The sequence below is a fragment of the Callorhinus ursinus genome, unplaced genomic scaffold (assembly GCF_003265705.2).
Source record: "Callorhinus ursinus isolate GAN/ISIS: 27379988/994484 unplaced genomic scaffold, GSC_fseal_2.0 scaffold14, whole genome shotgun sequence".
Taxonomy (NCBI): Eukaryota; Metazoa; Chordata; class Mammalia; order Carnivora; family Otariidae; genus Callorhinus; species Callorhinus ursinus.
In genome coordinates, this window is record NW_027397076.1 from 6,991,580 (window position 1) to 7,015,861 (window position 24,282).

A 24,282-nucleotide genomic window follows, 5' to 3' on the forward strand; every position below is an offset into this window, starting at 1 on the left:
TTCCCTTCCTACTTTTTTTTTTAAACATATAATGTATTATTTATTTCAGAGGTACAGGTCTGTGGTTCATCAGTCTTACACAATTCACAGCACTCACCATAGCACATACCCTCCCCAATGTCTATCTCCCAGTCACCCCATCCTTCCCACCCCCCACCACTCCAGCAACCCTCGGTTTGTTTCCTGAGGTTAAGAATTACTCATATCAGTGAGATCATATGTTACATGTCTTTCTCTGATTGACTTATTTCGCTTAACATAATACCCTCTAGTTCCATCCACATCATTGCAAATGGCAAGATTTCGGGTTTTTTGAGGGCTGCATAATATTCCATTGTGTGTGTGTGTGTGTGTGTGTGTGTGTGTGTGTGTGTGTGTATAACACACCTTCTTTATCCATTCATCTGTTGATGGACATCTTGGCTCTTTCCATAGTTTGGCTATTGTGGACATTGCTGCTATAAACATTGGGGTGCACGTACCCCTTCGGATCATTACATTTGTATCTTTGGGGTAAATACCCAGTAGTGCAATTGCTGAGTCATATGCTCTATTTTCAACTTTTTGAGGAACCTCCATACTGTTTTCCAGAGTGGCTATACCAGCTTGCATTCCCATCAACAGTGTAGGAGGGTTCCCCTTTCTCTGCATCCTCGTCAACATCTGTTGTTTCCTGACTTGTTAATTTTAGCCATTCTGACTTCAACCAGGCATTTTTCAAATGCCTAATAGCCACATGTTACTAATGGCTACCATATCAGAAAACAGTTCTAAAGCATTAAACGTAGGCTTTCTATTATCATTATTTTGTTTTTGGTCAGGCACTAATTCTTCCTCACCAAGTTCCTTAATTAGTGCTTTGGGCTGAGCGGTGAAAATCTAATTCCCCAGGTCATATCTCTTGCCTATTCCTTCAAATCAGGTACCTTCTCTGACCTAGAGCTGAGATAGCTGTGCCCAGGGTCATCCCAGGATTATCCTGGAAACTGACTTCCTGCCACCTGCTAAAGCTGGCAGCCCGCTTTCTGACCTAGTCAGTTGGAGCATCTGAGCAACACTGCAGCCTTCTGCACTCCCTGCTTGAGATTACTTGTCTGCAAACACTTGCCAACTGGCTGGAGTTTTCCTTGGGTAACTTCCTCAATCAAGGATGGTTATGGCTCTCTAGCAACACAGGGCAGGTGCTAGTCCATACAGATTGCGGCAAAGTCTCTGAAAATTCCCAAATTTGAACCCACGACCTTCCCCCTAACATGCATCAGTCTCTACAGAAGGCCCTGTGAACAACATTTCCAATGAAATATATCCAGAATTTCACCACTTCCCACCGGTTCACTGCTAACAGCTTGATTCAAACCACCATCATCTCTTGCCTGGGCTATCACAGTAGCTTCTTAGCTGGTCTTTCTGCTTCCATCTTGCCCCCTTTTAGTATATTCCCCACACAGCAATCAGACTGATCCTGTTAACTTGCAAGGCAGCTCACACCACCTCTCCATTCACACCCACCAATGGCTTCCCATTTCAGTCACAGTAAAAAGCCAAAGTCCTTCCATTGGCCTATAAGACCCTTTGCAGTAACTCTCTTAGTACCCTTCTTCTCCACTTTCTAACTCTGCTCTAGACCTTCTTGCTCTTCCTTCTACATAGCAGGCAGGCTCCTCACTCAGAGCCTTGACACTTGTGTTTCCCCTGCCTGGAACGTGTACCCCCAAGATAGTCCCATGGCGTGCTCCCCTATGTCCTTCAGGTCATTAGTCAAATGTTACCTTATCAGTGAGAACAGGCCTTATCATCTTGTTCAGTAATGCAACCCCCTGACAATACTGGATCTCCTTTCCTTCTTCAGTTCTTTTCGTAGAACTTATCACCGTCTAACGTTATATACATTTTACTTACATACTTATATATATGTTTTCTTGTCTGTCAGGTTTTCTCCTAGACTGTATATATCTGGTTTACTTCTGAATTTCCAGAAGCTGCATGGTGCCTAGCACATAGTAAGTGCCCAATAAGTATTTGTTGAATGGCTGAAGGAGTAAAAACAGTGGCTGAAACCTTGCCCCAGACTACCCTCCCAAGTGGCAAAAGGAAAAAAAAAAAAAAAGTGGCCTGATGCACACAGAAAGCCCAGGGCCCTGCACATTAGGAAGGCTGGCTCTGCTCCCTCAGGAACTCTGAAATGCATTTCCTGGGAACCTCTCCACAAATCACTGTCCATTCCTTTCTGACATGGGGGGTTGGGGTAGTTGTCACAAATGCAAACAGATAGAAGGAAGAACAAGAAGAATGGAAGAACAAAGTCGCTTGCCGCCCCCCTTGGTTTACCTCCTTGTGAGTTCGAAGCATTTGGAGCTGTGTCTGTGGTTCTTCCTCCAGGCTGACCCATACTTTGCTTCTTTCACAGAATTTCACAGGAAAAAATTATGCCCTCGCCACATTGAGCAGACATGGGGGCTGCATGTACACATATAAAATGTAGTAAAAGATTAAAGCAAATTTTCAGATTACAAAAAGAAAAAACCTCCAGAATCCATCAACTAGACGGCTTGTTCAGCCTGAGTAATGACTAAAATTTCCTGACTTCTCCACTTTCTTCGAAACTACACATTTAACCCCCAGTTCACACATTTGCTCAAAAATACCATCTCTGTTGGGCAAGGTAATTTCCATCTAAATTTCCCTATATAGATGTTAAAGTACTTGTGTCACTAGTTTCCCACTGAGTTGAAATACTGGTGTATTAGCTACACAATATAGTCATCTAGATATTCAGGTCACAAAAACTAGCAGGGGCTAATCTTTTTATTTAGGATGAGTGAAATCTAGAACCCTTGGATGGAGCAAATCTTGGACACCAGGGTCATTTGGTGTGAGAAATATCTGAGGATCAAACTCCGGTTGACTCCGAGGGACAATGGTGGACAGTGGAGGTGTGGTTACTGGGGATAGCCTGTCAGCCTTGGCCCACTGGGTCAAATCCCAGAGCCCACCTTCTCTCCTCCCACATGCTGACCTGGTCTTTCTGTCCCTCCCAGACACCTGGTACAGAAGTCCTGCAGACTAAGGACATTCTACGTTTGTTGCAGCTTGGCATTCTTAGATTTCATGGGAACTCCGGTGGTCCAACATTCCTCTGCATGCTGGCCTTCTTCCTAAGACACGAAGCCGTGTTCCGAAGCCACAAATAGTAGAAAGGTCAGATATAGTCCCTGCCCTCATGGAGCATATAGCTGACTGGGGGGGAAGACAGACTTTAAACAGCTGAACAACTACTGCATTCTCTGAAAAGTTATCTGGATCTGTCACATCACGAGTCTTCATGAATCGTCCACTGGTTAACATCACTTTTCTCTGCCACCATCTTCTCTGACCTGGGCTCTTCCCTGAGGCTTAGGGCAGATACCCCCAACTACATGGAGTGGCTGTGCTGCCCCTCACTGGGACAAAAATTGGAGCGAAAACTATATTCGTAGCTAATAACCAATATTTATTGAGTGATTACTTTACAGCGGGCCTTATGCTTCTCATGCATTATATCATTCAATTATCACAACAACTGTCAAGGTTGATGTTATTAGCAATTCTGGCTTTTAAAAAATTATTTATTTATTTATTTATTAAGTAATCTCTACCCCCAACATGGGGGTCAAGCTCATGACCCCGAGATCAGGAGTCACATGTTCTTCCAACTTAGCCAGCGAGGTGCCCCAGCAATTCTGTTTTAATAGCAGTAATTACTAATGACATTTAGAGAGGTTATGTAACTTGCCTAGGATTAAATAGTTAGTAAATTAAGGGGATGGAATTAAAGATCCGGCTGTTAGATCCCAAAGCCCATATGTTCTAACCATACAACAATACTGCCTCTCTCACTTCTAGCAGCAACAAAGAAATCTAGCAAGTTACATCCATTCCAGTTTTTCTCAATTATCCAAAACAGAATGCTTTGGAGAATGAAAGAACTATTAATAATTAACCCCCCCTTCAGGACGGCAGATATAAACCAGGACTGTTTTAGACAAATTGGGGCATGTATTTACTTTTGTAGGCAATCTCGGGCTGAATTTTCAGGAATGTGTAAATTTAAATCACAGAAATGTAGGGTATTAAATACCTTGGTTTCCATAAATTCATAAATCTAAGGCATAGCTTACAATTGTATAAAAGCTAGTGTTTTTATAGTTCCAGGAACATAAAGAAAGCTAATGCTTAGAGTGAGAAGTCAATGAAAAATATACAAAAGATCCATGTATAATCTTGGACCAACTCTCATTTCCATTGACGCTCATGTCTTCGAGCTAGCAGGGGAGCCTGATGATGAACTATAAGGCTTTATGTTCCCTTTATGATCTCACCTCCCAGTAGCTGGTCAGATTCATTCATTCCTCAAAATATTTATTGAGTTCTCAAATGTTTTTGCGTGAGTGTCAGCCACTGGAGATAAACAAGCTGAATAAGTCATAATGCCTGCCCACCCTCCAGATTTTCCATTAAGTGAAGGAGGTAAACACACAAATGATAAACTCAGCAGCATAATTTCTGTCCAGGCATGAGCTCCTTCTAAGCCTCCCAATTTATGAAAACACTAGCATCTACCATCATGAGTTTATGCCCCCAAGTTAAAATTTTAAGGACACCAAAGTATCTAATGCATCACTTTCCTTTGTGACTTATAATTTCTAGATCATTTTTACATAAATTATCACATTTAATCCTCACAGTAACAATAGAAAGAAGGTACTCTAGCTTCATTTGGTAGATGAGGAACCTGCATCTTGAGTTTTCCAAGACCCAGGGCTAATAAGCTGGGGGATCAGGGTGTGAAAATTCAAGGTTTTTATTTACAAATCAGAACTCTACCCAGATTGCATTCATAGAATACACTGGAAGGAAATGAACAAAACCCAAATCTTTTTACTAATAAACTCTTACAGAATTAAATTTGACCCTTAGAGCTATTGGAACTTCTCTTCCATCCTTTCGGGGATTATTCGCAAAATGTTGAAATAGTCATTATCAACCACATACATAAAAATATGTTTAAAGACCAAGCGATCTCTTCATCAACATAGATTGGCTAATCTCAAGATTAGCCAGAAATATCCAATTGCTAAAAGGAGAGAAATAACTTTCATGACAGAAGTGGGACTGTTTGTCTGATACTCGTGCACCATACACAGCCACAAATTTGCATCCTTGTGGGGGCCTTGTGCCACTGCTCCCACAGTCACTCAGGATAGAAAGTAAATCCAGTGCATGAAGTCGGAGAACTGGCTTTGAATGCCAACTTTTCCACTTACTTAACTCTGGGGTCTCAGTTTCCTTCTCTGCACATGAAGATGATAACAGGGATGAGCACTCTTCCTCCTTATGTTGAAGGTTATAAAAAAATGTAAGCAGACAACCAACTTAAGTCATAAGCAACCTGTACACAGATGACAGTCATTGCTTAAACCTTGAAACATGCCTTAAACATAATGAAGTGCAAAGAGTTATTCAGAATCTATCATTTCTCCATTGAAAGAGTACTTCAAGTTTACAATTCTCATGATAAAAAGGGCTCAACACCAGATATAGTTGAAGATCATCAGGCATTTTGAAAATAAGATCGGAATAAGGGTTAGAGAAACCTGAATTTGAATCCAATCTCTGAGGACTTAAACTCTCTGAGCCTCATTCCTGAAATCTGTGAAATGGGAATAAAAATATCTTTCCTGTAGTGAAAACTATAATAAGTACAGAAAGAACCCAAGGGGGAACTCTGTTAGGGCAGGGATTGGTTTTGTCAGGTAGACTGTTAGGTTCCCAATGTGTAACCCCGTGTCTCCGCACAGCAAATGCTCACTAGTGAACTGATGGGAGCACTTTGCTGGCTCAGGATGAATGCTCAATGGGTCTATTTTTATAAATAACACTTGCTGGTTTTAGAGATTTGGGGCCGAGGTAGCAAAGGGTACATTGCAATGCTCACAATGTAATGGAACCACTGGGCTTGGCTGAAAGTCACTATGACATACCCAACAAGACAGGCACCGTGTCACCCCAAATTTAAATGTCAGGAGGCAAATGACACCTTTCTCAGCACCCCATTTTGGCAGTAAAAATTTGCTCTGTTTGACTCTCCTTATCAGCAGGGGCAATGGTATGTTCACATATTGATCCATTGTTTCACAAATGTCCTTTTATAACCCAAACTCCAAGTTCAGAGCTCCCCATACCTGAAATCCTCTTCCACTCGCTACCTATGTGGATAGCAGGCAAAAAAAAGCTATAGTTTTTGTGAAACCCATCACTATATTCACGATTTCCACAAGTGAATCCAGTCATATTTACCAAGAAAATTCAAACGGTGTGGGCAGAAATGGGAGAGGTCCTTATGTGTCCACAAAAGCAAGCCTGGGCCTTTGAAATGACTTTCAGAGATAAATAAATATTATCTCAAATGAGCACTTATATGTGCCACCCACTGCATGAAATTCTTTGCATGTACTAAACATCTTATTATCTCATTAAATTATCCAGACAACTCTGATAGGTGAGTGATATGATCCTACTTTACAGGTGGGTACCAAGACCAGAACCTGCTGCGAATAAATGCCTCACTTCTCTACATGCTCTAAATAAAAACAGCATCTATAGTGATTTTACTTTGTTGCCCACACAATTTTCTAAGATACTCTTTTGACTTTATGAGGTAATAGAAACAAAACAGCTTAGAACTCTTAAGTTCCAGTAAATAGAGGCTTCGCTGGAATGTGGGGGTGGAGCAAATACCCTTATAATATCACTTTGGAACCTCAACTAAAACACTCAAAATCTCCAGATTATTTTATACTCATAATAAAAAATAATCCAGTGAGGGGGCATCTGGGTGGCTCAGTCAGTTGAGCATCTGACTCTTGATTTTGGCTCAGGTCATGGCCTCAGGGTCGTGAGATAGAGCCCCACGTGGGGCTCTGCACTGAGCAGGGAGTCTGCTTGGGATTCTCTCTCTCCCTCTCCCTCTGCCCCTCCCCCGGCTCTCTCCCTCTCTCAAATAAATAAATAAATCTTTGAAAAATTATCCACTGACTATTTAGGGATCCAGCTGAGACTCCACAACTTGTGTTATTCTGAGAGCATTTGCTGCTATGGTAGCTTAGCAATGAAGAAGGAACGAGAGCATGAGAGATTAATTTAGAAATTATTAATTTAGAGATTAATACAAAGACTTCATTCCTTTTTTGAGAGGTGATGGGTGACCAACCAGACCAAATGCCATTCCCACAGCGTGTTTTTAGTTCTCAGACTTTACCTGTGGGACTGAAGTTCAGGGTACAATTTGTTATCAACAAGAACCAAGTACATTGGGATACAGTTATGCCAGGATGAAAATAATCGTTAAGTGTTTTGGGGTGCCTTTTTTGCATGGCTTGCAAGTTTTCTTGTTTACCCTGGTAAACACTGAGTCATTTCTGTGAACCCTCTATCTGATTGATACATGGCCCAAGCCACTTGTCCTAGGGGTGGACATCTCCGCTTTGGGGATAACGAACAGAAAAAGTCAAGGACACATTTGTAAGGGAGGTCCAGGCCGTCTATCCTCAACAGCATGGATTCTGACTTTGGTATGTTCCACATTAATAATATTAGCGTTACACCATGCAGTTTGCAAAGCGCTTTTATAGTGAATTCGCCTTTTGTTTTCCTCCAGAGAGGCAAATACACAAAGAAATTGAGGGTCACGGAGGTCACTGACTTGCCCAAGTGATATCAGTAAGAAGTGAAGGAGCTTTAGGTCTGTGTGCATCAGGATTACATGGAAGTCTTGTGTGACTGCCCCAGCTCCTGATGTGCAAGTCAGCAGGTCGAGGTGGGGCCCGAGAACCTGCATTTCTCACTAATTCCTGGCTGATGCTGATGGTGTTACTGCTCCACGGACCACACTTTGAGGACCACCAGAGTAAAAGATGGGTTTCTGATTCCTGGCCATGTCTCCTCTTTCTAGACCCCACTGCCCGTGTACAGTAAATGGCCGCAGCTCCACTGGCTTTCTCCCTCCAGCCACTTTAATCTTTCTTTAAAATGCAAACCACAAAGTCTTATTTGAACAACTCGAACATTTCTAGTGGAATATCTTCTATCATATGAAAACATTTTAACAAAAATGGAAAGCGTCTTTTTTTTTTCCTACTGGTAGGGGAAAGAACAATTACAAATCATGTTATTAAAGAGTATTTTTTAAAAACCTATTATTTGACAAGAAAATTCAAACTTTGACAAGTGAACTCATTTGCTGGAAAGAGACATATACTAGATAAAGTGTGGTCTGGTTGGAATCGATATTTCCATACCCCAAACCCTATGTGATTGTTCACAAAATGAAGAATCTGAAACACATACTTGACGGACTCCATAGTGTTCTAGGAGAAACCAATGATTTTAATTTAAAAAGCAGTTAGCTTCTTCTAAATCTCTACTATTAAACTTCAACTCTGTGCGGGCGGTGGGGGGGGGGGGTCTCTCAACCTTGAAACTATTGGCATTTGGGCCGGGTGCTTCTTTGTTGGGGTAGGGGAGGAGGGCTGTTCGGTGCATTGTAGGATCTTTAGCAACATCCCTAAGCTCTACGCACTAGATGCCAAGGGCACCTCCGTAGCTGTGACAACCCAAAATGTCTCCAGACGTGGCCAAATGTTGAGAACAAAGGCTTTAAGAGAAGAGAACTCTAGTTGTCTGCTTGCTCCGTGTCCCAGGCTAGGTGGGGCATTTTGCTTACAAGATAATTGAACTGGTTAATAGCATGTGGATCTAGAGATGCTGGGGAGGCCTTAACCCCACAACATCTTTTCACTGTTCCTGGAATCCGACTGCTTGTCTTCCTTGGGCCTAACCGCTGCCCATTTATTTCCTCAAAATTCTTTAAAGGTACAGGGACTCTCAAAGTAGTAACACGCTATCCCTCCCACTACTGTATGACTTGGGTTTAGGGACACTGACTAATGCCAGAGCGGCTGAGACAGGGGAGGGGGTCCGTGCTTTATCTTTTTTTTTTAATTTAAATAATTAATTTATTTTATCCAGTATATCCAAAATATTATCTCAATATGTCATCAATATAAAAAAATTATCAATGAGATAGTTTACATTTTCTATTCCTTGAATTGCATATGTATTCTACATTTACAACACATCTAAATTCGGACTACCTACATTTCAAGCCCGCAATAAAATTTCAAGTCCAGCTGTGTTTTGTGGCTTCCATATTGGAAATCCCAGTTCTTTTTTATTTTATTATGTTATGTTAGTCACCATACAATACATCATTAGTTTTTGATGTGGTGATCCACGATCCATTACTTTCATATAACACCCAGTGCTCCGTGCAGTACGTGCCCTCCTTAATACCCATCACCGGGCTAACCCATCCCCCGACCCTCCTCCCGTGCTTTAAATTTACATGTTTTAAACTTAATTTTCTGAACAACCGATTTCTTCACATTTTAGTTATTTTCCAATGTCTTATTTTTGTTTTCTATTGTTGTTGGGATTGGCTTAAGAGGCAAGACAGTAAGACTGTTGAAAGGATGATCAAAGATGAAAAACCAAGTGAAAGGTGGAATAAATAAGTAAGACCCAAAACAAAGTTAAAATGGCAGCTGTGCCTGATAATTCAGTGAGCTCTGAGTTTCCTGGGGGCCAAAGCACATAGAGTTTCTTTTCTTTTTTTTTTTAATTTCATAGTTTTGATAAAAAGCAAGAGCTGCTCAGCGCTGTCCTGCCCTTCCAGCCCTCCTTGGTGAGAGCCCCGGGAACGTGACATTTAATAACGACCAAATAACTGACGGTTATTTAAGTCAGTGTTACCGACTTAAAATCTATTTGCATATTTGCTATAAATGACTAAAAATGAGTGCTTCCAGGATATTAGCATTGTTTGCAAATAAAACCCTTGCCAAATCTCTCCTCCCAAATGTACAAACCGAGTTTAAAATGTAGCAAGTTATTCTTTTTATAATCCAGAAGAGTATTCCAGTTTTAACCATGTTGATTAAATCTTGTTCATTGATCTCTGCTCTGTAGTAGTTCGTGGTGTAATAAGTACATTTATGTACTGTCTATTGATGGACAGGCAGATTATTACTCCCCTAAGAGGTTGTTAGCAGACTGTGGGAGGGCCTGGTTCCAGCATTAAACCCTTTACTGGACACCATAAGATATCTGACGTCATCAAACTTTTTATTTTTACATAGTGTAAAGAGCCGACATTCTTTCACTGTTGCTTTGCTGATTTTTTTCTGATTACTACTGATGTTATTATTGGGATTTTTACTTCCTGAGAATTGTTTTTAAAAGATTTATTTATTTATTTGAGACGGAGAGAGCATGAGCATGAGGGGCAAGGGAAGAGGAAGAGAGAATCTCAAGCAGACTCTGTGCCGAGCGTAAGCCCGACATGGGGCTCCGTCTCCTGACCCTGAGATCATGACCTGATCAGAAACGAGGAGTGGATGCTCAACAGTGTGCCAATCATGTGTCCCCTCTCTGTGAATTTCTTATTCACAACCTTTTTTCATTGTAGGGAGCTGGAGATGGGGCAGGGATTGTTTGCCACTTACTTAACATTAATTGAAATTGTTTATACATTTTAGATGCTAATAAATTGTCTTTAACCCTTTAATATGCATTTAAAAAAATCAGTGGCTTTTCTTTTTTATTTGTTCATGGTGCCCATTTTTATCTAATTATTTAAATTTTAATGTAGTGTCATTTATAAGAAGACTTCATTTATGGTTGATGCTTTTGTGTATTGTTTATGATATCATTGCTTATCCAGATATTATAATGAAATTTTCTTTTCTTTTCTTCTAAGCATATTAAAGTTTTGTATTTCACATCGAGAACTTTAACTTATCTAGAATTGCTTTTAGTGAAAGGCTTAAGATGGGGATCCAATTTTCTTTTTTTCTGTAATGCAAGCCATTTTTCCCCAATCAGATGGTAAGTGGTTCTTTTTTCCCCATGAATCTGTAACGGCACCTGTCTCTTCGAATATCTTTACAACACACACGCGTATGCACATGTACACCCACATGCACACACATGCACAGGTGTGTATATGGGCTTGTTTTTGTCTATTCTGTTTCATTGGTCTCTCTACACCTGCAGCAATATCACCCTACTTTCATTAACCTGGCTCTAAAATAACTTTTAATAGCTGGTCAAGCAAATTTCTCCTCCTAATTCTTCTTCAAAATTATCTTGATTATTCTTGGCCCTCTATTCATCCATATAAATTTTAGGATTAGCTTTCTGCCAAGCCAATGAAAAACCGTCAGTTGTGATTTGTTGCATTAAATTTAGAGATTTATTAGATGACAACGGACACCTCCATGATATTAAATCTTCCTACAATGACATATACATCTCTCCAAAGAGTAATATCTTCCCTTATGTACTTCAACAAATGTTTATAATTTTCTCCATTGGGTCTTTAATAACTTAGATCTATTGTAGGTAGCTTACTTACATATTCCAGAAACATTCTTTTTATATTCTGAATATAAGACCTTTATCAAATACATGTTTTGCAAATATTTTACCTCAGTATATGGCTAATCCACAGTTTTTGGATGGCAACTGGTTAAGATCTCCTATACAATGTTAAATAGAAGTTGATAACTGGCATCCTTGATTTGTTCCTAATTTTGAAGGGAGAGCTCCTATCAGTAATTATGATGTTTGTTTTCAGTCTGAAGTAGATTCTCTTTATCAGATTGAGAAAGATTCTTTCAATTCCAATTTGGCTAAAAATTTTAAAATAATGATTGCATTGCATGTTTACATTTTTTCAAATTACCATGTGGTTTTTACCTCCTTTAATCTACTCATGTGATAAACTACATTAATAAATATTTTAGTATTAAATCATATTTACCTCTTATGATAAATCCTACATACAAACATATACACACACATTCTCTGTTTCTATCTTTCTCTTTCTCTCTCTCTCTCTCTCTCTCTCACACACACAGAGTTGGATTTGATTTACTGGTATTCTATTTATGATTTTGCATATATACTCAAGAATAAGTGTGCCTTGTAAGTTTTTTTTCCAATACTAGCTTGTCTGCTTTTGCCATGGAGATATTATTAGCCTCCCGAGATGATTTAGGAAGCTTTCCTTCCTTTGTTGTTTTCTGAAACAGTTGATATAGAACAACAGTGTTTGTTCCTGGAAGATTTGATAGGTCTCTCCAGAAAAATTTTGTTGGCCAGTTCTTTTTCATAACAAGGAAATTTTGGATGTAGATCAAATTTATATAATGATTATAAATAAGTCTGCTTATGTCAAGTAGTTTTGCATTAGTCATTTGTAGTAATTAACATTTATCTGGACTGTTGTTCATTTTAATAATTTTAAAAATCGTTGGCATTAAGCTGTTTTTTACTTTATGTTTTTAAATATTTTCTGTCTGTATTTATTTGTCCTTTTAAACTTCCTGATTTTATTTGTTCATTTCTTCTGTCTCTCTTTTTAAATCAGTCATTCTAGAGAATGATTTTGTTGTCTTTGCTGTAGGATAGCTTTTGGCTTAATTGTTCTTTCTCTTTTTTCTTTTCATTAACACATTCTCTTTATTATTTCCTTTCTTCTGCTTAAAATTTTACTATGTTGCTCTTTTCTAACTCATTTTTTTTTTAAGATTTTATTTATTTGTTTGAGAGAGAGAGAGACAGAGAGCATGAACGGGGGGAGAGGGAGGTGAGGGGTAGAGGGAAAAGTAAGGTCCCCACTGAGCAAGGAGCCCGATGCGGGGCTCAATCCCAGGACTCTGAGATCATGACCTGAGCCCAAGGCAGATGCTTAACTGACTGAGCCACCAGGCACCCTCTTTTCTAACTTCTTGACTTAAATGTTTAACTCATTCATTTTTAATCTCTCTCTTTCTAATTTATGTGTTAAAGATTATAAATTTTCTCCAAGTACAGTACCAGCTCCATCTCATAATTTATTTTTTGCTCTTTTTTATTATGTTATGTTAATCACCATACATTACATCATTAGTTTTTGATGTAGTGTTCCATGATTCATTGTTTGCATATAACACCCAGTGCTCCATCTCATAATTTTTAAAATGTAGTGCTTTCATTGTCACCTAATTTTAAATGTTGTCATTTCTGAAACATATTTTTAACCGGGAAACTGTTTAAAAATATATTTTGTTAATTTCCGGACATATGAGAGGTTTACAACCATAATTTTATTATTGTTTTTTATATTTATCTATATTAAGGAGGAAAAAAAAGATTGGTATTTTGATTCTTTCGTACTTTTTGGCAATTGCTTTGTGACTCTGTGCATGGTTAACTTTGTAAATGTCCACTGTGTGCTTTAAAAGAATACTGTTCTCTAGTTTTAGGATTAAGAATACTATTCTGTAATTTTAAGATTCAAGGTTTCAATATGCAAGATATATATTCAAGAGTTTTTATTTTGTTTTTCAAAATGTCTTATGACTTTGCTAATTTTATCTGCTTAATTGACTTAGTTTCTCACAGAGGTGTGTTAACTTGTGGGTTTGTCATTATCTGATTGCTCCTTTAGATAGTGTGAATCTAGATGATGTGGTTCTTACAGGCCAGGATCACTGTAGTTTTCTGATAAATTATTCATTTTAGCATTATTCATAATGCTTTTTCCCTTTGATAATGTTATACCTGCTTTCTTTTTTTTCAAGTTTCAAGTTCCAAATCTGTACCTTTTTCTTCTTGTATTTAGTCTGTTGTTGAAGTTTTAATTTAAATAACCATTAATTTAACTTAAATAACTATTGAGTTTTTCATTTAAATAAGACATATTAAGTTATGGCAGTTCCATTCAGTTTTTCTTCAAATCTAATTATGTTTTAGTTTTCAGTCTATATTTTAAATTAAGTTTTTTGTTTCCTATTTTATAAACTCTTTCAGCTATAAGAACATCTAAAATTATGGAGATGCTCATCCTCCTCTTTATTGTATCGGCTGACTCTCCCTTATAGTGGATCATTCCCTCATATGGTTTGTAATTTTGGACTCTGAATTCACCTTTATCTGCACTTTCTCGCTGCCAGGTCCCATGAGCTAGGGTAGAAGCGTCTGTACACAGCATACTCATGTGCTTCTGGTTTCTGTCTAAGACAAATCTTTACATGTGTTTCTTTGCTTGGAATACCAATACAGTGTGGGAACATGCATTCTAAGGCACAGCTGCGGACAGTTCAGGCTTGGGTTTTGATATTTCATGGGGAAGGTGGGGGCTATTTTTTTCTGTTAGAGCCCCAAGGAGAGACAAACATCCCTGCTGTTTTCATGACCTTGTGAATAGAGATTTTCTCCCCACTCTTGTATGGCAAGGCAGCCCCACCAGGGTTAGAACCTTATGCACATGCTACAGCTCCAGCTGCACATTTTGATCAGGCCCAAGGCCACATCTTCTCAGTCTTCTTTCCCTACATAAACATGAAAACTCCTAGCTATTGGAAGATGTTTCTACATCCAGCATTCTCCTAGATTGCTGTAGTGTTCATTTGTTCAGACTTCATTTGGACTCTTCGTTCTGGTATCTGGGACTTTCTCTTTATTCTGAACTCATATTTAACTGATTGTGTTTTATTTTATCCACTGTGTGTGTGTGTGTGTGTGTGCGTGTGTGTGTGTGTTTAGTCTGGGAAGGGACTCTGCACTGGATCTGTCTACCATGTTGCCAGGACTGAAAGTACTCACATGTAACCTCATTCTGACATACATATTTGAATATCGTTTTTTGTCACTCATCAGCTGTGCTCTACCTAACTTCCTACTACCTCAGTTTCCTCCTCCAAAAAAATGAGGCTAATCATACCTACTGCATTGGACTGCCATAAAAATTAAATGAAATATTGCATACAAGCTAGGCATAGCACCTGGCATAGAGTAGCCAAATGATAAAAGTGAACTATTAATTAAGTGGGATTGAGTACAGTTGACAACGTTTAATTATGTTGTTGAATATCTATAACTCTACAGACTTTAAACATTATTAGAATCATTTTTTGTTTATTTTTAATAAACACAAGCTTATGCTTGTATGCTGCATACTTATTTTATTCTCGAGTCTTAAAGGGAGTAAAAAACCCATTTGGCCTACAACATTTTCTTTCTGATGATTTTTTAGTGTCCATAGGGTGCATGATTAAATATAGTCCAAATACTGAACAGATGATATTTTTCTTTATTTTATTATGTTATGTTAGTCACCATACAATACATCACCAGTTTTTGATGCAGTGATCCATGATTCATTGTTTTCATACAACACCCAGTGCTCCATGCAGTACGTGCCCTCCTTAATACCCATCACTAGGCTAACTCATCCCCCCATCCCCCTCCCCTCTAAAACCCTCAGTTTGTTTCTCAGAGTCCATCGTCTCTCATGATTCGTCTCTCCCTCCGATTCCCCCCTTCATTTCTCCCTTCCTTCTCCTAATGTCCTCCACGCTCTTCCTTATGTTCCACAAATAAGTGAAACCATATGATAATTGACTTTCTCTGCTTGACTTAGTTCACTTAGCATAATCTCCTCCAGTCCCATTCATGTTGATGTAAAAGTTGGGTATTCATCCTTTCTGATGGCTGAGAAATATTCCATTGTGTATATGGAACACATCTTTTTTTTTTAAGATTTTATTTATTTATTTGACAGAGAAGAGACACAGCGAGAGAGAGAGCACAAGCAGGGGGAGTGGGAGAGGGAGAAGCAGGCTTCCCGCCAAACAGGGGGCCGGATGCGGGGCTTGATCCCAGGACCCTGGGATCATGACCTGAGCCGAAGGCAGATGCTGAACCATCTGAGCCACCCAGGTGCCCCAATATATGGAACACATCTTTGTCCATTACTCTGTCGAAGGGCATCTCGGCTCTTTCCACAGTTTCACTATTGCAGACATTGCTGCTATGAACTTTGGGGTACAAATGGCCCTTCTTTTCACTACATCTGTGTCAGATGATATGTTTTGAGCCTAAGTCATTTAGATACGTGCCACTTATCTGCTGGTCTAGCCATGTCTCTGACTTGATGGGCTTACTCCAAACTGAGAACATTTTTCTTGTGTCTTGGCTTATGTGAGAAAGACTTTCAAGGGAAAGATTCAATCTGTCAAAGAAGATGTTTATCTTATAGGTAATAGGAATCCATGAATGGATTAAAAGTCAAGGAATTGCATAATCCAATTTGCATTCTGATGAGATGGTTACTTTTGGAGGAAGATATAGTAGACAGAATTCTAAATGGTCCCCAAGATTCTCCCTGCCAGTGAGCAGGTGTGCATAACTTGTGTGGTCCTCTACCCTCGAATGTGAGAGGAACTTGAGAATGATGACAGGTCATTCCTGTAATTTAGTTATATTGTATATAAGATTCTGTCTTAGCATCCTGGGATGGGGAAAGGATGGAAGTCAAAGAGATATGCTCCTACTGGCCTGGAAGAAAGCAACTCTCATGTTTATGGAGGAGGTCTTTTGGTAGGAACAACAGGTGGCTTCTAGTGCTGATGGCCAGAAGGAAAGTGGAGACCTCCATCCTACAATAGCAAGGAACTGAATTCTGCTAATAGTCCCATGACTTTCGTAAAGGGTTATGAGCCCCAGAAAGGAACATAACCCAGCTGATCTTGTGAGATCCTTGGCAGAGAATCCAACTAACTTATACCCAGACTTCCAACCTACAGAAACTGTGAGATAATAAATGGGTGTTTTTTTAAGCTGCTAAATTTGTAGTACATTGTGACATAGCAATAGAAAACTAATATAGAAAGTAATACTGGAGACAAAGCAGTTGTGTTATCAGAATAATCCAGGCAAAAATGAGAAGAACCTATATTCAAACTGGGAGTCTATTAGATTGGAGATGATGAGAGTATTGAATAAAGATCTATCAAGCAAGTAGACATAATAAAACTCAGCCACCCACTGTCAGCATGAAATGTCCCAGAATAACGTTAAAGTTTTTGGGTAGGCCTTGATGGCTTTAACCAAAATGGGACAAACAAGGGTGAGAAGAGTTTCATTGGGACCATAGTGAGTTCAGTTTGGAACAGTTTGGGATTATCAGCAAAAATGGCCATATTAATTTCCCTCTGTATATCCACACTTCTTTGCAGTGAGACTTTGCATCTTTTTCCACCAAGAAATGGAATCTACTCAACCCTTTTCTCCCACCCTTGACCTGTGACTTGTGTTGGCCAATAGAATGCAGGAATGCATGCCAGTTCCAAGTCTAGGCCTGAAAAGGCTCTGACCACTTCTGCTCTTTCTCTTGGAACCATGTAGCCCCCGTGTGAGCAAGCCTAGGCTGCCCAACTCCAGGATGGAAGATCATGTGCAGCAGAAATAAGCCATCTTGACCGCGGCCATCCTGGACCAGCCAACCAGCCCATCTTACCAAATACCTGAGTATGGACACATGAGTGAGTCCAGCCAACACCAGAAGAATCACCCCACTGAGCCCAGCCCAAATTGCCGACTCCTAGAATCATGAGCTAAATCAATAGTCACTGTTTTGAACCACTAAGTTTTGGAGAAGTTTATCATACAGCAAAAGCTAACTTTTATAGAAATATTACATTTGAGATTCTTGTGAAATATCCATTTTAGATATGAAGGAAGCTTGGGTTCCAGATCTGGGTTTCAGGAGAGCAGATGAAGTTCTATGTAGAGATTTATGGGTTAGGGGGATGGTGTTTGAAGTCAAGGATGTATATGAGAATATTTCTTACTTTCTGAATAAGATGTTAATCTTCTGATCATGACATATTGTTCTTCATTCAGTTCTATTGCCATTATTTCTGAGGAGATACTACCATGAGTTGAACAATTAGGAAAAAGACCTCTGAGAGAATGATTGATTTTTCTCTTGAGGTATTTTGAGGTGTCATGCAGCTTGAATCATTACTCTCAGAATGAAATGTTTGGGAAACAAAATTTAAATTTGTCTTTTCACTGGAACCATCTTTGCCTTTGCTTATTGGTAGACCTACCAACCTTCTGGATATGTTATTCTGTGTATAACACAGTTAGCTCAAAAGTGAGAGATAATGATGGTTGTATGATTCATTATAACCTATGAATTTCTTCCTCATGTGATCCTTTCAATAACCCTGTGAAGTTGAGGTGATGATTATCCTCATTTTACAGATGGAGAAATGGAGATTCCTGAGTTTCAAAACTTGCTCGAGATCACTCAACAAATAAATTTAAGAGCCAAAGTTCAAGCCTGGTTTTTTAACTTTTCAAGCCTTCTTTTGCACCTCCTACTATACTATCACATCCAGCTGAAGAACTTTTCGTAGATACAATTGAATTCAGTTCTTAGCACTATGTCTGAGGTATTATTAATCACTAAAAAACCTCCTACATCTTATAAAGCTTTATTTTTGTCACCCCCACACACTTTTCTACAGATTATTTTACCCTGTCTAAAATCCCATGGATGCCCCTCCACATGGCCCAAGAAATAGGGCAGGACCAGACTGAGTTATGCTCCCAAGTGAGTCACGCTAACCTATCTTGCCATTAGAAATGGCTCTGCGTCTTTATCTGCCCACAAACTCTAATTAATGATCATTTAACTGTACTGTCAACTCTGTTTAAATTTGAGTGATACCAGTTGTTTCTTCCTTGGGCCAACCAATAGTAACAGGGGAAGGCATTCATGCATGCCGTTGTCCGGGTGGCTCTGGGCCTATAGCAGCCCAGTTTAATGGGCATTCAGAGCTCATTAGTGAGGAAACACATCGGGAGTGACCGCTCCGGGGCCACACGTTGCAACTAATAGCTCTGCCGAACAGAATCGTTTCTGTTTCTGCTCACTTGTTGTGAAATCCTTTCAACGTCAACAAGTGGTCGTGTCGGCAGGAGCCCGCCATCCTACCCAGCAGTTTTATCCGTTGCTCTCCTGAGCCAGACTTGTGTCCTCCTCCATTGTCCAGTCCCACAAAGGAGCCTGAGCAATCACAAAGCCTTCACAGCCATTCATCATCAGCTCACCGATTCTGTGGGCAAGATTGCCCGCCAAAGTTTGGGCCAGTCCTGTGGGCATGGCATGTGTGGCTCCAAAGGCAGGACACCAGGCCTATGCCCTCCTGCCTTGGGGATCTGAACAGCATAGACATCCAAGGTTTTATTTCCTTATCCAAAGAGAAAACCAAAATGACATGCAATGTACAGAATTGGGCTAAGAATATACGATGAGCATAGCAGAAATTGAAGGTGTGACAAGACTAATTTATTTCTTCCAAAAAAATATTCTATAGTTTGGAAAAGAGAGAACTCTCTGATCAAAGGGGAGACTACACTAATTAGATAAGTTTATCTACTCACAGGATGTATATTCCTTTATTCCTGAATAATTTGGTCTATTTTCCCATCACATAGAAGAGAAAGTTGTCTATAAAATGTCATGTAAACCTTTTAAGTTTTATTATAGGCTTTTAGAAAGAAAGGTGATACTCCCATTTGTGCAATGTTTTGATAACCAGGTGATTAAGAATTTGTCACATATTCTTGAAATACAGAAGCACTAAAAATGATTCTCCAGATATAGCACTTCATGCCACTGGGGAAAATGCATTCTATTTTAACTAAAAGAATAAAATTTCCTGTGCTTGGATGCAATATCTATTCCATTCTTCCAAAGTTCTCCAAAAAGGGGCTGTTGTAATTTATTTTGTATTTGACAAAGTAGGCAATGATCAACATGATAAAGATCCTGAGTCCCTCAACTCACCCTTTAAGCCCCTGTATGCCTAGTGTATCCAGCTTCTGTATGCTCTTGTATGTAATTCTTTTCTAGTCAAGACCTAGCAGTTTTTTAAGTTACTGGCTTGTGTGTCTGCATCCCTTGCTAGACTGAGAGCTGCTAGAAAGCTCTTTCTACTTGCTTATTTTGGTTGACTCAGCACATACAAGTGAGCAACAATTATATGTTGAATTAAGGATCAATGCCACAAAGTCATCAACAAGTGAACCTATGCCTTTGTACTTTAAACCTTGTGATGCCACAAAAAGAGATCAGCCTGTCAAACATTTTTGGCGTGTTACATCCAGTCAACATACCTTGCAAATTTTGAACTTCAGGTTATGATAGATAAAAATCACTTTCTGATCAAAATCCTTGCAGTAAGATGAGCACATTTTTTTTTCATATCCATGTTCTAACTGACAGACAGTATGTCTCCAAATTATTTTTATGTTTTCTTCTTTTTTTTAAAGGTTTTATTTATTTATTTATTTGAGAGAGAGAATGAGATAGAGAGAGAGAGCATGAGAGGGCGGAGGGTCCGAGGGAGAAGCAGACTCCCTGCTGAGCAGGGAGCCTGATGTGGGACTCGATCCCGGGACTCCAGGATCATGACCTGAGCCGAAGGCAGTCACTTAACCAACTGAACCACCCAGGTGCCTTTATGTTTTCTTCTTAAGATACAGTTTTTTTTCCATCATATCTCTTATCATTGTTACCGTCACCATAGCTTCCAAAAATTGAGCACCTACTATTTGACAGACATGAACTGATGACTATGATCTTTGCTCATTCAAATCTGTTCAGCTGCTTTTACTAATTCCATGAATACGTAAAGTAGCATGATGGTTGTGCAGCCCTATGCAGTGTTGTAGCCACAGCCCCTTGCAAAGGTTGTGTATTTTTACAAAATATTGTGAAACACTTCTGCGGTTGTTCTGTTTCAGATACTGAACAATTTTCTCTGTGGCGCTTACTTCACATAGCACTTTCAAACAATCTCTGTCTCATAGATACATTTTTAGCTCTGCGGATGAAGGAATAAAAAAATATCTATCCCTTGAGTAGATAAACCTATCTAACTGGTACAATCTCCCTTTTGAGAGAATTCTCTCTCTTTTCCAAACTATAGAAGGTTAAGCACATAGCCCTTGGTCCTTTTTAGGGTGAGAGATGACTGGCGTTGGGTTTGAAAGGAAGTGCCCAGATATGGCCAAGAACTCAGACTTTGAAGTGATTTTGTCATTATGAAAATAAGAAAAACAAAGAAATATAAATTCCTTATAGTTTTCTTTTTAAAATAGTTTCTTTAGTATCCATAGTAGATTAGCTCTGACCTTCACAAGCTCAATTTTGTTACAAATGCTTTATATGAATTATCTCATTTAATCCTTCTAAGGGTCCTATGAGATGAGTTTTGCTATAATCTCTATTTTATACACAAAAAAAATTGAGGCAGGGAAAAGCTCACCAATTTGCCGAAGATTAAGGAAGCTAGAGGGCCACTGAACCAGTGTTCAAGCTTCTTTTTAGAGTTTATATCCTTGACAAGAGTACATGCTTCCATTGGTTCCCATTGTGAGACCGTTGAAGGCTGAAGTTTAAATTTATTTGGCATCTTTGGTCTGTTGCAGATGGAAATTTCCTTAAATAAGTCTCTCATAATGCCAGAGCTACTCTGGCAACATTAGCCAAGCATCCCGAGTAGGGTGCCATGAAGAAGGCTGTTCTCACGAGACTTGCCATCTTCTGTTCTCCAACCCCTGCAGAAACAGCCCTTCACTGCCTGGCCACCTCTAATCATTTACAACAGGATACATTGGGGTTTGTTTTGTTCTTGTCTTGCAATCCCCACAGCATGTCGCAGAGGAAGTAATATAGAACTGTTATTAAGAGCAGCTTTTGTGTCCCTGGCTGCATGGGTGGGGAATGGAGAGCTTTGCAGCACATTTCTTTGGGGGACTTTAAAAAGGGTAATTGAATTGTTTAAATCAAATTTGGGGCCCCCTGTCACAAATCATTACCTTGTCTTTCCTCTATCTATCTCCTTGTTTTTCAAATTAATGGCACATACCACACACTGACCTCCATTAGCTTAATTTGGTTGAGACATTTTCCAGCCCGTATCATCAAAATGAGAGAGAAAATTATGTTGGCCAGGGGACCATCTGTGGAGTGCAAAATGTTAAAGAGGTAGGCATTTTTCGGCATTTTCTCATTTTTCAGTTTTGAAACGATTATATACAACTCTAGATACTTATGGTTACTAACTGAACACATTTCTTAGATTGCTGACTTGGATTTGGTAAGTAAGACTGGTGTTTCTATTGTCAAGGATGAAATTCAAAATATTCTTATCCTCAAATCCTAATGCATGAGCTACATAAAAAAAATGATTAAGGCCTTGACTTCTTAATTGAACTTTTCTCTTAACTAAGAGTGCTGTGTATAGCTAGGGCTATGTTCTCTCTAGCATTCACAAGACGTTCTGTGAAATAAAGTCATTTCCATGCACACCTGTTCAACACACTCCATTTTTAACACATTGATGTTAACCAGCACCGATTCCTTCCTTCTGTGAACTAAGCAGTTTTTGTAACTCCCCTGTTGGGTTCATTATCATCAATATACATCTGAGCTTAAGAAATATGATCTACACATGGAAAGGTCACTATATAATTCAATTTAGCTGCATTTTTTGAATATGTTCCAAGAATTATGCCATGCCCATATGACATGGCAAGGGGAAGAAAGTATACCCTTTACTAGAACACAGATAGGATGATCATGTAGTTATCAAAACCTAATGTATTCAAAAATCCCTTCATAGACTCCTTGTAGACATGGGAGAAAGCCTGGTGAAGTACATTGTGAAAGGGACATGAGATTGTTGATGACTCTGGTCCTTAGCACACAGTTTGGGAGCCACAGCACTAGACAATTTCATCATAGCCAAGTGGTTGTTTTTACTAGACTTCTTGAAAATTATGGAGAGTGCTAAGAGATGCTATTATAACTTTCAGAGATCCTCAAGTCAGGAAGCACTAGACCAGTGGATCTGTGGAGACCTCTCTTTTAAGTCTAATATGGTACCATTCATTTACTCTATATTTATTGAGCAGCTACCATATATTAGAAGCTCATTTAAAATCTAAGGATACACCATTGAGCAAAACATAAAAACATACCTTCATGGGACTTACATTCTAGTGGAGGATGTAGATAATAAAATAAAATAAGTGAATTTCGTTATATGTTGGAAGGTGATAAACAGTGGGGGGAATCAGAAGTCCCTGGGCAACTACAATTTTAAACAGGGCTGTTGGGAACAGATCTTGTGAGAAAGTGACATCCCAGCAGAGACTCAAAGGAAATGAGATGTCAGTCCTGTACAAATCTGAGAGGGGGTGTTCCAGACAGAGGGACAGTCGGGCACAGACTTGAAGGCACAAGAGTATCTGGGATGCTGAAGAACCAGCAAGGACACCAGTGTGACTGGATCAGAGCCATCAAGAAATTGAGTGGTAAGAAAAGAGGTCACAGATGAGGCAGGACTAGAGGCAGAACAGGTAACACCTGGCAGACCACTATAAAAACACTGTTTTTTTCTGAACGAAAAGGGATGCCACTGAATTCCGAGAGGAGGTGTGACATGATCTGACTTACATTTTAACAGGATCACTTCAGCTGCTGTACTGAAATAAACTGTAGGAAAGAAGACATCCAAATGGCCAACAGACACATGAAGAAGTGCTCAACATCGCTTGGCATCAGGGAAATCCAAATCAAAACCTCAATGAGATACCACCTCACACCAGTCAGAATGGCTGAAATTAACAAGTCAGGAAACGACAGATGTTGGCGGGGATGCGGAGAAAGGGGAACCCTCCTACACTGTTGGTGGGAATGCAAGCTGGTGCAGCTACTCTGGAAAACAGTATGGAAGCTCCTCAAAAAAGTGAAAATAGAGCTACTGTATGATCCAGCAATTGCACTACTGGGTATTTACCCCAAAGATACAAATGGAGGGATCTGAAGGGGTACCTGCACCCCGATGTTTATAGCACCAATGTCCACAATAGCCAAACTATGGAAAGAGCCGAGATGTCCAGCGACAGATGAATGGATAAAGAAGGTGTGGTATATATACACAATGGAATATTATGCAGCCATCAAAAAACGAAATATTGCCATTTGCAACGACATGGATGGAACTAGAGGGTATTATGTTAAGTGAAATAAGTCAATCAGAGAAAGACATGTATCATATGATCTCACTGATATGAGGAATTCTTAATCTCAGGAAACAAACCGAGGGTTGCTGGAGTGGTGGGGGGTGGGAAGGATGGGGTGACTGGGTGATAGACATTGGGGAGGGTATGTGCTATGGTGAGCGCTGTGAATTGTGTAAGACTGATGAACCACAGACCTGTACCTCTGAACCAAATAATACATTATATGTTAAAAAAAAAAAAAGAGAGAGA

The 24,282-nt window shown here is 39.4% G+C and overlaps 1 long non-coding RNA gene across 2 annotated transcripts in view; it reads left to right on the forward strand.

Annotated features, from left to right (window-relative positions):
- LOC141374149 (uncharacterized) overlaps positions 1-18,264 on the forward strand; it is a 67,049-nt gene extending 48,785 nt beyond the window's left edge. Inside the window, exons 4-5 of one of the 2 annotated variants that reach the window (XR_012380790.1) lie at positions 17,332-17,468; positions 18,196-18,264. This is a non-coding gene — a long non-coding RNA (uncharacterized lncRNA). Of the gene's footprint in view, positions 1-17,331; positions 17,731-18,195 lie in introns of those variants that run through there. The other variant, XR_012380789.1, reaches the window with a different exon arrangement.
- The last annotated feature ends 6,018 nt before the right edge of the window (positions 18,265-24,282 follow it).